Here is a 13,999-nt window from a genome sequence, read left to right as displayed (position 1 = left end):
CAGTCAGTGCGCCTCCGTGCAGCTGCGTGCCACCGTCGAGTGCGTGGCACGGTACCGTGCGAGGTGTTGGCACGGTACCGTGCGTGGTGTTGGCACGCTACCGTGCGAATCCGTGCGAATCCAGCATCCTGCTAGTCCCGATGCGGGACTCTTTTCTTTTTTCTCATTCTCTCATACGCCATCATTGGCGGTAGCGCGAGGTCTTCTCGATCGCGACAGTCCTCGCATCGCGCGAGTCCACTAAGGCCCCCCCCCCCCCCCCCCAAAAAAAAAAGAGAGAGAGAGAGAGAGAGAGAGAGAGAAAAGTTGTATTGGCGTAACATGAGATTTTCAAATAGGGTCGGGCGGGCTGATTTTTTTTTTACGTGCATTTTACGTGTACAACTCGTGCTCAGTAAACAGTCACAACTGCCGCACCGAATGTGCTGCGTTCCTCTATTCTACAAATCATTTATGGGGCCGATTTTACTGGAATTATACCCCTTCACAGAATTAAAAGATGTTGAAATCCCTATCCTGAATGTTATCACTTCATATTTTACTATTTTGAATGAGATAAGATAGGTGCAAATTGACCTCATGTGTACGATCTTTTCATCGCACACGGCGATCTCTATACAGTCCCACATATAGAGATGCGCGTAAGTTCTCCACAGAAGAACCTATGGCGAAACGCTGCACAATACTAGTACATTGCAGTCTGAATGCAAAGTATACACTGTATAAATCTTGATAGAACTAGCAGCACCCGTGGAAAACCACGGGTCTTAGGGGTTTTATTATTTTTTCCCCTCATAATAAGGATTATATACGATTTTGGACATTTCTATTGATGAAATAAAAGAAAAGTTTTCTCATCCTTTCGTTGGTAAAGTGTGCTCTCTTCTACCCATGACCACCACCCCCACACACACATTTCCACCCCCCCCCCCCGAACAAAATACAAAAACAAATATTCAGAGAAAAATAACCAAAACGACAAAAGCAAAACGGTATAGCTGAGCTGAGCAGGACCTCATATATAGACCCCTAGTGTTTTTGTTGCTATTGTACTGAGAGAAATAAAATATATTCGTCTTCATTTGCTCTCTTCTTTTTGTTTTTATCACCAAACCTTGGTTTAATAGATCATAGAACACCCCCCTTTTTTCCCCACGTCCGCACATGTCTTATGAATATGTATGTCTACATATTCTAACCCGTTTATCTCCTTCACCCTGTACATTATCATTACTGTAATTATTATTATTATTGTTACGATTTATATTATTATTATTGTTGTTATTATTATCATTATTGTTATTATTATTATTATTGTTATTATTATTATTATTATTATTATTATTATTATAGCAGCACCCGTGGAAATCCTCGGGTCTGAGTGGTTTTATTCTTTTTTCTCATGATACGATTTTGTACATTTTTATTGAAGAAATTGAAAAAGGAAAGTTTTCTCATTTCGTTAATTGTGACGCGCTGTCCTCTAAATGACCACCCTTCCCAAAAATTTAATATTACATTTGTAGTACGTGCCCTGCGATCCAGTCCATTGGTTGGGATCGTTCCCGCCATCATTATCATAGTTATCATTATTATTATTATTGTTCTTGTTATTGCTATTGTTATTTTGTGGGAGGGGAGATCATAGTCATTCGGTTTTATCATTTTATATTATTCATTGACATGGGGATGAATCAAGGGAATTAAGGAAAAAAGTTTATCGGTCAAGGATAGTGAATATCTTTTTTTCCGTCATGTCAAGGTTACTCTACGACTGATATACATTTCAAATAGCTTCATTATCATTGCAAATTCATTTTAAACATCAAAACAATCCTGTACCTGTTTGTGTCTCTTCCGCCCACTCTTAAGTTATAGATCATAGCATCCCCTCCCCATTCATTTGCATTGGCCTATTGTTTTATCATCATTATTTCAGTGTATTATTGTCATTGTTATTATCATTATTATTACTAAAATTATTAATATTATTTAGGGGAGAGGAGAGAGTAGACAGATGGTAGAGTCATAACATAGGAATGATCAACCAAAGGAGGCGGAAATGTTAATTTGTTAAGAATTGTAAAAATCTGTATCCCCCATTTTTCTGCTCTTGATAAAAAGCTTTTCTGAAGACAGTCCTGCGCAAACTGTCCAAAACTGCTCACTGCACTAACATACGTAATCTTGTGCTGAGGACTACTTCATATATAGACCCCTAGTGTTTTTGTTACTATTGTGCTGAGAGAAATGAAATATTTTCGTCTTCGTTTGCTCTCTTCTTTTTGTTTTTATCACCAAACCTTTGTTTGATGGATCATAGAACCACCCGCGTATCTGCTTCAGACTGTACATTTTTGTTATCATTATTATCATAATCATGAATGTCCTTCTTCTTCTGCTTCAGACTGTACATTATCATCATTATTATCATCATTATTGTTATTATTAGTATTATAACTATCACTATTATCATTTTTTTTTATTATTATGATAATTATCATCATTATAATCATCATTGTTATATTTGAGGAGGGAGAGATCATTGTCATTGGAATCCGTGGGTCTCAGGGCCTCATATTTTTTCTTTAATATTTCTTTTCCCACGTTATGGGAGAAAGAAGAATATTTTTGTCGTCATTTGCTCCCTCTTTTTTATTTTTGTCACCAAAACTTGGTTTGATGCACCATAGAACCACACATTTGATGTCCACTTGTAACTTCAAAAATTGGCGGTCAGCAAAGCGAGGGTTTCCCCCGCGTCCGCTTGTCTCATGAATATTCATGTTTACAGCAGCCATGCATGCATGCAGTAAACGAAAGAACAGCGGCGCGTGTACTCTGATATGGAAGGGTACGATCGGCAAGGACAAAATTTAAGTGGATATTTAGCCGTCCTGAACAGTCTGAGTACAATGATACCCGACTTGAGAGTGAACAAAATGACATACCTGAGCTGCATAGTATCCTGCAGTTGTGCAAAATACAATAAAATAACAGCGTTCGTTGTTTTCATTTGGGCACGCCAATAATGGCGAACGTCGCTGTACGTAAATGCCCTTGTACTTGTATGACCGCGCCGTGTATTATACCATAATGAGTGTACATATCACGCGCACCCAGATAGTGTTTCGTGTGACCATCGTCAATACATACACAGGCGCAGGCCACACACTGGCATACCGTACCCACCCGAGAGTACATTGTGTGCATGCCTGCGTGTCCGCCGGAAGATGTCAGAAATTTCGCTGCACCCATTATCTTTAGTATCCCACTGTCTCTGCAAGCTAAAAGATGCACTACTGTGTATCGAGAAAGTAGGAGTCCAGCGCAGGATTGGTGAATATTAAAACATTCGGCTCTTTCGTCACGCACAAAAATGCATTATGCATCTATCTGATTAATTTTTCTTTTTCATCCTCGACGTCGACACGGAGGCTGAGAGGGGACGAAACCCGCGCCATTCGATGCAGGATACTCTCCTGCGGCCGACGGCACCGGTCGCAGCTGCCCGGAGCCGACGGCTCGGGAGGAGATAGACAAACCAGCAACGCCGGAATAAAACAGGAAATACAATGTACATAAGGTCGCGACAACAACAACAACTTCGCGTATTATATATATAGATACGCGTCCGTGTGGGAAACAGATGACATACTAGTACTTAGTACTGATCAAGCGAGGCTATGCGAGTCGAGTCGCAAGCTAGATCTCTTCCTCGTACATCCGATGTCCCCAGAGCCTTTTCCACTTCCGGGTTTTTGCGATCGTGATCGCAATCAACAAGATACTTGATATCGATAGCAAAAAAAAATAATAATAAAGAAAGTAGGGTCGGGTGTGTTACGCCAATACAACAATTTTTTTTTTTTTTTTTTTTTTTTTTGGGGGGGGGGGGTGGGCCTAATTGCTGCCCTCGAAAAAAAAAAGATCTGCACGGGGTCTCTCCTTATACTACACGCCCTCAACGACGGTATTTCCGTGTGCGATATTGCTCATACCATACACACCATACTAGTACACACCGTATACGAAGGCAGTCCAGGTACTGGTAGTGGACTAGCATCCTGCGTGCGAATCCATTGGGGGCCGTGCGTGCATGCATTGTACATAAATATCCCCTTTGTAAGTGTGTGCTCATGATCATGACTACTACTACTAATAATAATAATAATAGTGGCTACTTGTATAGCGCACAGGTCCACTTTTCAGTGCTCATGGCGCTTCAAAAATGAAAAGATATCATATATTTACATGCATATACATATTCAAACATTTCAACAAATAAGAAAATGGTAAACAAAAACAATCCCATATATACCAAATAAAGAATACAACATATACCAATTAAAAATACAATATTGATCCAATATTAATGACATACAGCAATTACAGTCCTCAGTATGAAAGGAACAGATAAGTTTTAAGTTTGGATTTGAATGACTCTGTCGATGACAGTTCCCTTAACTGAAGAGGTAACTGATTCCACAATTTTGGTCCCATAACGGAAAAAGCACGATCACCATACCCATGTTTTACTCTGGGTGTTTGGAGTAAGAATGCATCTGCATCTGCATCTGCATTACTAGTATGTGTGCGCCTGCGTGTGGCTCCGTGCCCATGCCTGTTTGCCTGCAAGCGATCGCGAGAAGACGATACTGCAAATATATATATATATATATATATATATATAGATGTGTGTATATATATATATATATATATATATATATATACGTATGCAACAATATGTGTACATGTATGCATATATGTATATATATGTATACATACATATCGCTGGTGTTTTCACGAACCGGCACAGCCGGCCCCGGAGCCGCGAAAGTAAGTTTCGAGATAATCGCGTTTGAAGTTTTTGCCTTTGCAAAATCCATGATTGCGCCTATATTTCACGTCCAGTTACCTAAATATCACACTGCACGACAGATTAGGAGTTGTTCGTGTGTTTCATGTTCTTGGTTCATCGTGAAAAACAAAAGTTTCGTTGAAATATCGGGCAAAGTCCGTCGTGCCGGTTCGTGAAAACACAAAAACACGTAAACAACGCTTCCAATATTTTCACGAACCGGCACCGTCGGCCGTGCCGCTTCGATTCTTCGCGCATGGTGCGGATTTCATTTTTCACGAAGTGACACCATCGGCGCGCACGCGCTGCGCGTTAGGTTATCTTCATCATTTCTCATAGCCGCGCGCGCACATAATCGAACGCGCGCATTAGCGATGCTCCTTTGTATACTAGTGATATGAATTGGGTATCAAGATTTTGTTTGATACTTTTTTTTTCTTTCCCCCTTCTAAATCTCTCATCCATTCGCAGAAAGGCATTATTATTGAGTTGTTCTTCATTATAGTACACATTGATCATTGCTCTCAGCTCATTGCATCGGTCTTTCTGCACATTATTTCGAATCATAATTTTCAAGATTCACTCTCTTCCTCGGAGCATTACTGTATCTCGTGCTATGTTGTTTTCGAATATGAAATGTAATCAGTTTGCTCTATTGCTTTGTGAATGTGTCATTCTTGTAAAGAAAATAATTCTGTGCTGGTAATACTCTCTTTCACTCTCTTTTCCACCCTTTCTTTCGCTTTCTTTCTCTCTCTCCCTCACACACACGCAAACACACACATACACACAAACAAACACACAATCCCTCTCTCTATTTATTTCCTACACGTGACACCTTACAAAACTTTTTAAATTACATAAAAACTAAATGAGCTTTACTTGGGTATCTTTTCTCATTCATAGATTTATTACCACGTGTGTACACGAGTTTTAAATATGGCTTTTCAATAAACTATACGTGGATCATACTACTCATATAACGCAGATTCCAACTTGAATGAAGTTAGGTACAGTACATTACCTTTCATTTATTTTTCAGATGTAACGAAGGTTTCTGTTATGTTCTAACATTTATACCAAGCTCTGTATGTGTCATCCACCTTGATGATATCTTTATTTCATGGCATTCGGGGTACTACAATATTTCATTTTTTTTTTTTGTAGATTCAAAAATGTTATTCAGACGTATGAGACTAGACTGACTCTTGCCTTTAAAGCCCCAAAATCTTACAAAATAATGACCAAAATGTTCCACCTCCTTCCATATCCCATCACCTAACTTCAACCTGGTCAAATGCTGTTTACCAAACATTGACTTTATAATCAAACTAGAATTTGATGATATGAATACAAGTACATAATTACAAAGACACTAGCTGATTTGGTATGGATAACCTTCATCATATTAAAGGCAATACAATCTCGTAGACAGTGACTGATCTAATTGATGTTTAAATTGCTGTGACAGTTCACAAAGTGTATTATAAATCTTCTGCAAACAGTCTTGATCTTCCCTCATTTTGTAAAAGTTTGTAAGCACTCATATTATGCACAGTATGTGCCTGAAATTTTATTCATTACCATACCATGTTATTTTGCAAGATATAAAAATCCTCATGTTTCCCTTTCTTTTCTCTCACTGCTAGAGGATACCATATACAAAGTTCCTTATCTAAGCTCAGTAAGAAGTGGCTATCAGATCTGCATTTACTTATTATTGTTTCAAAAGTAAAACCCACAAAAATATACAATATAAGAAGACATAGATAATGATGTCTAGGCCATAATTTCTGATGTGGACACAGACTGCAATAATATGGCTATGTATTGCAGTACATCTATCATCCAAGAAATCATTTTCTGTCAAAGTTTATTAGGCATTTTTCAGTTGCAGAGAGAGAGCAAGCAGAGGAAATGTAAGCATCCGATTTTTTATATCCCTCTTGCAGTCTACTAATACCTTTCTAACTTGCACAACTTGACTTGACTTGGTCCTGACTTTAGTTTATGTCTGCTGTGGGTGTCACAGGTGCTTGGGTAGGCATAATTCAAAAATACTGAAAATTGTTTATGGGTTTGGCCTAATGGTGGCTGGGCTAAGGGAGACAAAACGAATAGTTTGACGGGAGAGCTGGTTCATAAACAAAGTAAAAGAAGAGACATCAATATGGTATTTGACATTGCTATGGTTTTGTTGTGAAAAGCACTGTTTAAAGTCAGAGAGGGGAAGCATAATACAGTGGAAATTGAGGATGGCATCATTGTGACAAAGCAGTATAGAGAGACCCGTGGATTGATGGTTATCAAGAGTAATGTCAGTGAATAAGGTGACAGTGAGAGATACAGTATGTAGGATTAATGTCCCTTAATATCTCCTCGATTCTTCCACATACAATATTTTGAAAATTTGAGACTTTACTGATAAACGCACAACAGTACTTCATGGTTTCTTAATGTGACATGTTGATCTTGTCATTAATTACTTTGTGGATTGTCAGTCAAACAGATACAGAGATTACAAGCTATTCCAAACTCTGCTGCAAAAGTAGTGTCCAAATTAAAAAAAAATGAACAAAAATTTCACCAGTGCTAAGAAGCTTGCACTAGCTTCCAGTCAAAATTCATACACAGATCAAAATGTTGATATTAACTTTTGAATCCACACTATTTGAAAGAACTACTTTAAATAGAAAATACACCAGAGAGAAACCTTCGTTCAAAAGGTAGTGACTTACTTGTTATCCTGAATAAAAAAACAATGGCATACATTTGCTTGTAATGTCTCTACCATTACAGTCTAAACGTGAAAAAAGGTATCACTGTAATTGCAATTGTATGTTTTTGTTCAATCATTTCTATCCTTGAGCACAAATGGCATAATACAGAATGTTTCCATATGCTATATATTAAAGCACTGTTGATTATTATAATTATTACTATTTTTATTGTTATGATTATGATTATGATGATGATTATTATCATTATTATTATTATTATTATTATTATTATCATTATTATTATTATTATTATTATTATCATTATTAAAAATGATGTCCTACTTTATGACACCACTACCCCCCCCCCCCCCCCCCATTTCTGCACACATACAAACCCAAAGTCATTAAATAGAAAATCAAAAAGAACATCGAAATAATGTTCTGCTAGAACCTGCCTGTCCATTCATAGAGCACACACTCTTGTGAAAAGTTTGATGCTGCTGTGTGGAGCAACTCTGTGATTGTGGTGAAATATTGCTATGATCTCCTTCCACAATGATCCCATGGCTTGGATTTTAGTGCAGATGTTCAGCTCAGCCACCCTAGTCATTTGTAGCTGTTTCGGGTTTCTCTTGGCTTTCTCCAGTAGACAGTTGTTATCTGCTTCTCTCCCTATGCAAAGAGGAACAATTGTTTTTCACAGACAATGTTACTTCTCCATTGCAGAGGAGAATGATGACATTTGATACAACAGTCATAATATACTTCTTAATTAATTTCACACATTTCTAAAACTACACCGATTTCCCTAAGAAAATAATTGTATGATAATGTTCCTTTCATATCAACACTTTGGTAATGTTTTACTCAAAAGTGCTAATACATCTTTTTTTTTATCATAAAGTTTAAATCAATGTGATAATGTGCATAACAAGACTGTAGTAGGATTACACCTAATTGTCCATTGACACTGGATTTTCTTAGTAATTGTCTATGACAAAATAAAACCAAATACTACATGAAAAGGTGTTATGCTGTTTATTGATCTGGCTCACCTTTAGCATGGTGCACAATGTAACCTTTGAGTGCAGTAAAAAGAGGATGCTACGCCAGACGAAATGGTGAATGAACATATTGTTGACTAGAATCAGGAGCAGAACTAAAGTAAAGAATAAAGAAAGCAGGACATCACAAGTGAAAATCAGTGACACAGTCAATTCCATGTAAGTAATGTCTCAGACATTTGACTTCTGAGTGAACAAAGAAAAAAACACATTGACATGAGTAAAACTATAAATGTATATTGAGACAGTTCATTTTCATCTTCTCTGCCAAGAATTTGTCATACAGTATGTGCCATTGACTTTTGCAAAGTTGATGGTATCTCATATCAGTACAGAGTGTGTAACTGTTCTTCCTCATCTCCCTTGCCCCCCCCCCAATAAAAAAATAAAAACACAACAATAATCAAACTAACAATAAAAAACTACAGTTACAACAGTCCTGAAAGATACATGACACTGAAGAAATGCACACTGCTACCACATCAAAATCAGACTGAGGGACAACATTGCCTTTATACCAAAATGCAACATGACTACAGATAATTAGATGTCAAAATGTTGGATTCCATGTTATGTCAGTGCTTCACATTCATAAAACTACAAATACAGTTGTAATTAAAGAAAGAGTAAGACAAAACAATTATTTCAGTATGTGGCAAATCATATTAGGAATATTATTATTATTAGTAGTGTGCCTGCACTGTCTATTACACACTGGTCTGTCTAATTTACTCTAAGTCCTTGACAGATAGCAATGTAACTTACGGTTCTTGTTCAAGCTTGAGATGATAGGAGAAATCTGCAGGAATGTGGTATGGAGTACAATACTGTAAAGTAGCCCATCATCGAAGGACAGCACTCATTTCATTCCAGTCTGCAAGTTGTTGGGTTGTCCACACAAATGCCTCAATATCTGTTTGTAATGGAAGATGAATAAAAGATGTCAGTCACATGAAACTCCATCACTACCAGTTCTGTAAGATCATAACATTGATGCACAGATTTGCAAAACATCACACTGCCCCCCCCCCCCCCCAATCCCTTTCAGGTCTATATTCTCCGGCTTACCAGAATCTGAAGTTTATGAACAATGAACATCTCTTTGGTTTAATTTTACAATTTGCCTAGCTCTGAATCCCTAGCCTCCATCCCCCCCCCCCCCCAAAAAAAAACCCCTCTGTGTTTCAAAGAACCATAGATTGTAGAAAATCAAAACAAACAAAATGAAAAATCGCAACCTAAGGCAAAAGTACTTGCCACGTATAGGCCAATTACGTCTACATTGAGGCTTTTAGGCTCATAATATAGCATGATAGAACAATTTATGAATTCATGTGCTGAGCATAAACGTTGCACAGGAGTTTTTTTTTTTTTTTTTCTTGTTGTCTATCCATTATTCCAAATCAAATTTGCTGGTACGGTATTCTTGACAACATTATCAAACTCTTCATTGCTGTTGGTAACGCCTCAATTAGACAGGGAGGTGGGAAGAGGACCTCCCTGATTTAACGTTAGACTTTTAGCAGAAGTAACTCTAAAATCTTTTTTTTTTTTCATGGAGTATTCAAAGGTAATCAAAACAATTATTTTAGTATGTGGCAAATCATATTAGTGTGGCAAATCATATTAGGAATATTATTATTACCAGTAGTGTGCCTGCACTGTCTATTACATACTGGTCTGTCTAATTTACTCTAAATCCTTGACAGATAGCAATGTAACTTACGGGTCTTGTTCAAGCTTGAGATGATAGGAGAAATCTGCAGGAATGCGGTATGGAGTACAATACTGTAAAGTAGCCCATCATCGAAGGACAGCACTCATTTCATTCCAGTCTGCAAGTTGTTGGGTTGTCCACACAAAGGCCTCAATATCTGTTTGTAAAGGAAGATGAATGAAAGATGTCAGTCACATGAAACTCCATCACTACCAGTTCTGTAAGATCATAAAATTGATGCACAGATTTGCAAAACATCACACTGCCCCCCCCCCCCCCCCCCCCCATCCCTTTCAGGTCTATATTCTCCGGCTTACCAGAATCTGAAGTTTATGAACAATGAACATCTCTTTGGTTTAATTTTACAATTTGCCCAGCTCCGAATCCCCAGCCTCCACCCCCCCCCCCCCCCCGAAAAAAACCCCTAGTGTTTCAAAGAACCATAGATTGTAGAAAATCAAAACAAACAAAACGAAAAATTGCAAACTAAGGCAAAAGTACTTGCCACGTATAGGCCAATTACGACCACATTGAGGCTTTTAGGCTCATGATATAGCATGATAGAACAATTTATGAATTCAGGTGCTGAGCATAAACGTTGCATTTTGCTTGTTGTCTATCCAAATCAAATTTGCTGTTACCGTATTCTCGACAACATTATCAAAGTCTCCATTGTTGTTGGTAACGCCTGAATTTAGACAGGGAGATGGGAAGAGGACCTCCCTGATTTAACATTAGACTTTTAGCAGAAGTAACTCTAAAATCATTTTTTTTTTTCATTGAGAATTCAAAGGTAGTCAGTGAAATAACATCACTTTTAGAGTAACCTAGACAGGTAACCTCGACAGGTCAGGAACACTATTAACATTGTAACACTGTTAACTATCTTAATTAGATGTTGAAGTTGTAGGCCTAGATATAGACTCCCTTAAATGGATCTAAATTCCTGGAAGATTCAGACATAATCAAGTAAGATAAGAGAGTTAAATCAGTCTACCTGCCACCTGGGAAGTAGGTCGTTGCATTACGTATTTGAGCTCGTAATACAGGAAACAATAAAACTTCACAATATATCACCAGTTAGTGCGTTTAAGATTCGATGCAAATGTGAGACGTGTTCATTTGACTTTAGTTCGAATCACTTTCCCTGCCTATTCTCCACTTACACCGAATAATAGATGTGGGACTGCACACGTAGATAACGAACCTAGGACAGCGCCAAACGAAGTCAATGTGATCCGCAAGAATACATATTTACGCTGTTTTGATATTCTAATTCCTCATTCATAAATCTACATTCAAGAATGTGAAAAATGAACAATTAAAGTGTCAATACAGAGCGAAATGTAACTTTACCGATTTCATCTGTCTAGCTTCCGTTGCTCTGGGCGCAGCCATTTTAGACGCGCGCGTACGAGGACGTTTGGCAGATGAATGATTTATGATGACGTCCGGCGTATACGCACCGTCAACCCGCGATCGTGCCACTTCGTGAAAATCGTAGACCGACCAGTCGAAGTTTTCACGAAGTGACACGGTCGTTATTATTACGTAATTATTTGAGATTGAGGTTCAAAAATTTGTCAGGTTGTAGATCTCGGTATTTACTATCATAATATGCAAAAATCTTAAAATCGAAAATTTACTCGATTTTGGCCGGTCGTGCCACTTCGTGAAAACACCGACGATATATATATACAATATATATATATATATATATATATATATATATACTATATATACTCCACGTGTTGGCAAAATTTTTAAATTTGTTTATATGAAATTGTCATATAATATGCTTTGGCCGGAAATGAAATAAAAATGAAATGAAATGAAATGAAGATGAAAAGATAATTAATAAAATTGCAACAGAGTTCATGCTGTATTCACCGATGGTTTATTTTTTGACACAAATTTTGACCTTTCTAGCACTCAAGTATCAACACTTGAGAAAGGGCGGCGAGACGCTCGAAAATTTGTGTCAAGAAATAAACCGTAGGGGAATATAGCATGAACTTTGTTGCAATTTTGTTACTCATCTTTATATATATATATATATATATATATATATATATATTTGGGTGAGAATTTTGTATGTAAATACCTATAGTGTATTCATATATGACTGTGTATGCGTATACTCTGCTTTATATATATATATGTATCGATATATATATGTATATATATATATATATTCATATATATATATATATATATATATATATATATATATATAACGTTCAGCGGTATGTTAACCTTCATTGTTAACCATAGATGAAGCATTCCCCCATCTTGCCTCAACACACACACACACACACACACACACACACACACATCAGACATTCAGTGCATGCGACCTTACACCCAACAGACTCAGAGATGTATACTCGTAATTATTAAACCTTCTTCTTGGCTCCACCAATTTAGTTGATTGGTATTTATTTTTCTCATATCATTTCATAATGAATTCGAAATGTGCCTGAAATCTCAAATGCACATATTATCATTTCGACTTGTACATGTAGGCTACATACATGTATGTACTTGCATGTTAATTTTCTGTTCATGTTTTCTTCATAAAACGTCCATTAAACAACTACAGTGTAATAAAGAAAAGTATATAGAACATGTTTTCAAAGGACTTCTGTCTAAGTCACCCACTAGTAAGAATTGTGAGTATCTACATGTACACAAACATTAACTCAGGAACAACCATTGCGATTCACAGGTTACTTTATACGAAAGAGGTTTCGAATTATATCTCAAATTTATATCGATATTGTTAAAGAAAGGTTTGCTTCATTTTCAAAGTGAGGATACATAATTATATACAATATGCAGCACAGGTCTCTCATCCAAAGTAAGAAAAAGTTTCGTAATGAAGGATATGATTTAAGTGACATAGGCAATTCCAATACTTATCACAAGTAAATACAAGTACGGGCAACATCCCAACCTCGTCTCTCAAACCCGCACGTGCTACTTTATCTAATAATACATGTGAATTTCAGTGTCATAGCGAACAGATATCCACGATAAATGTACAGTAGTTTTGTTATATACATGTCATGTGTAGCCTCAGTGCTCGTGCGCAGATGAACAGTGTACAATGTAGAAACACACAAGACTAATGCTAAATAACTTGATTTCGTGAAAGCAATTTCGTTGGCTTTTCCATGTACACAAAGGTACTTCTTCTTAACTCATGTGCACCTTTACTATTGTGAATGTACTTGTGTATAATGCGATGAGTCTTTGCAGTAGTTTGTGCATTGATGTTTACCTTAGCAATTTCTTGTCATTCATTGCATGTATACGTAAACATAACAGTTTGCAGTTGTGAAACTTCTACATGTACAGTACTTCCGCCTGTCAATGGCTAAAGTCTTGTAACATGCCGACAGAAATGTTCTGTATTTTGATGGACTAAACGTTGGGTACTCATGCAAACACAGCTACCCTGGTCAGCCTGATACTGAGTTTCCCGGGCATGAACGTACAGAAATGTAAACAATCCACACATTCATCAATCGCATGCGAAATAAATTGTATCAAAGTTTCATTATGTTTCACTGAAAATTACGTTCATAACAGATTCGAAAGTGCAAAAGCAGCATTGTAAAATTCAACAGACAAT

General features: G+C 37.2%; 1 long non-coding RNA gene across 1 annotated transcript; it reads right to left on the bottom strand.

The window, feature by feature from the left end:
• Nucleotides 1-7,967: 7,967 nt before the first annotated feature.
• On the bottom strand, nt 7,968-11,910 carry LOC139717199 (uncharacterized). Its single transcript, XR_011709950.1, has 5 exons — nt 11,719-11,910; nt 10,372-10,519; nt 9,411-9,558; nt 8,637-8,740; nt 7,968-8,253 (listed from the first exon to the last, which is right to left on the bottom strand). It is a non-coding gene; the product is annotated as an uncharacterized lncRNA (long non-coding RNA).
• Nucleotides 11,911-13,999: the final 2,089 nt, after the last annotated feature.

This window comes from Diadema antillarum, unplaced genomic scaffold, assembly GCF_040938485.1.
Source record: "Diadema antillarum isolate AM-2024a unplaced genomic scaffold, OU_Dant_1.0 scf00000001, whole genome shotgun sequence".
Lineage (NCBI taxonomy): Eukaryota > Metazoa > Echinodermata > Echinoidea > Diadematoida > Diadematidae > Diadema > Diadema antillarum.
Note: the sequence above shows the minus strand (reverse complement) of the source record. Positions and strands in the feature narration are given on the sequence as shown.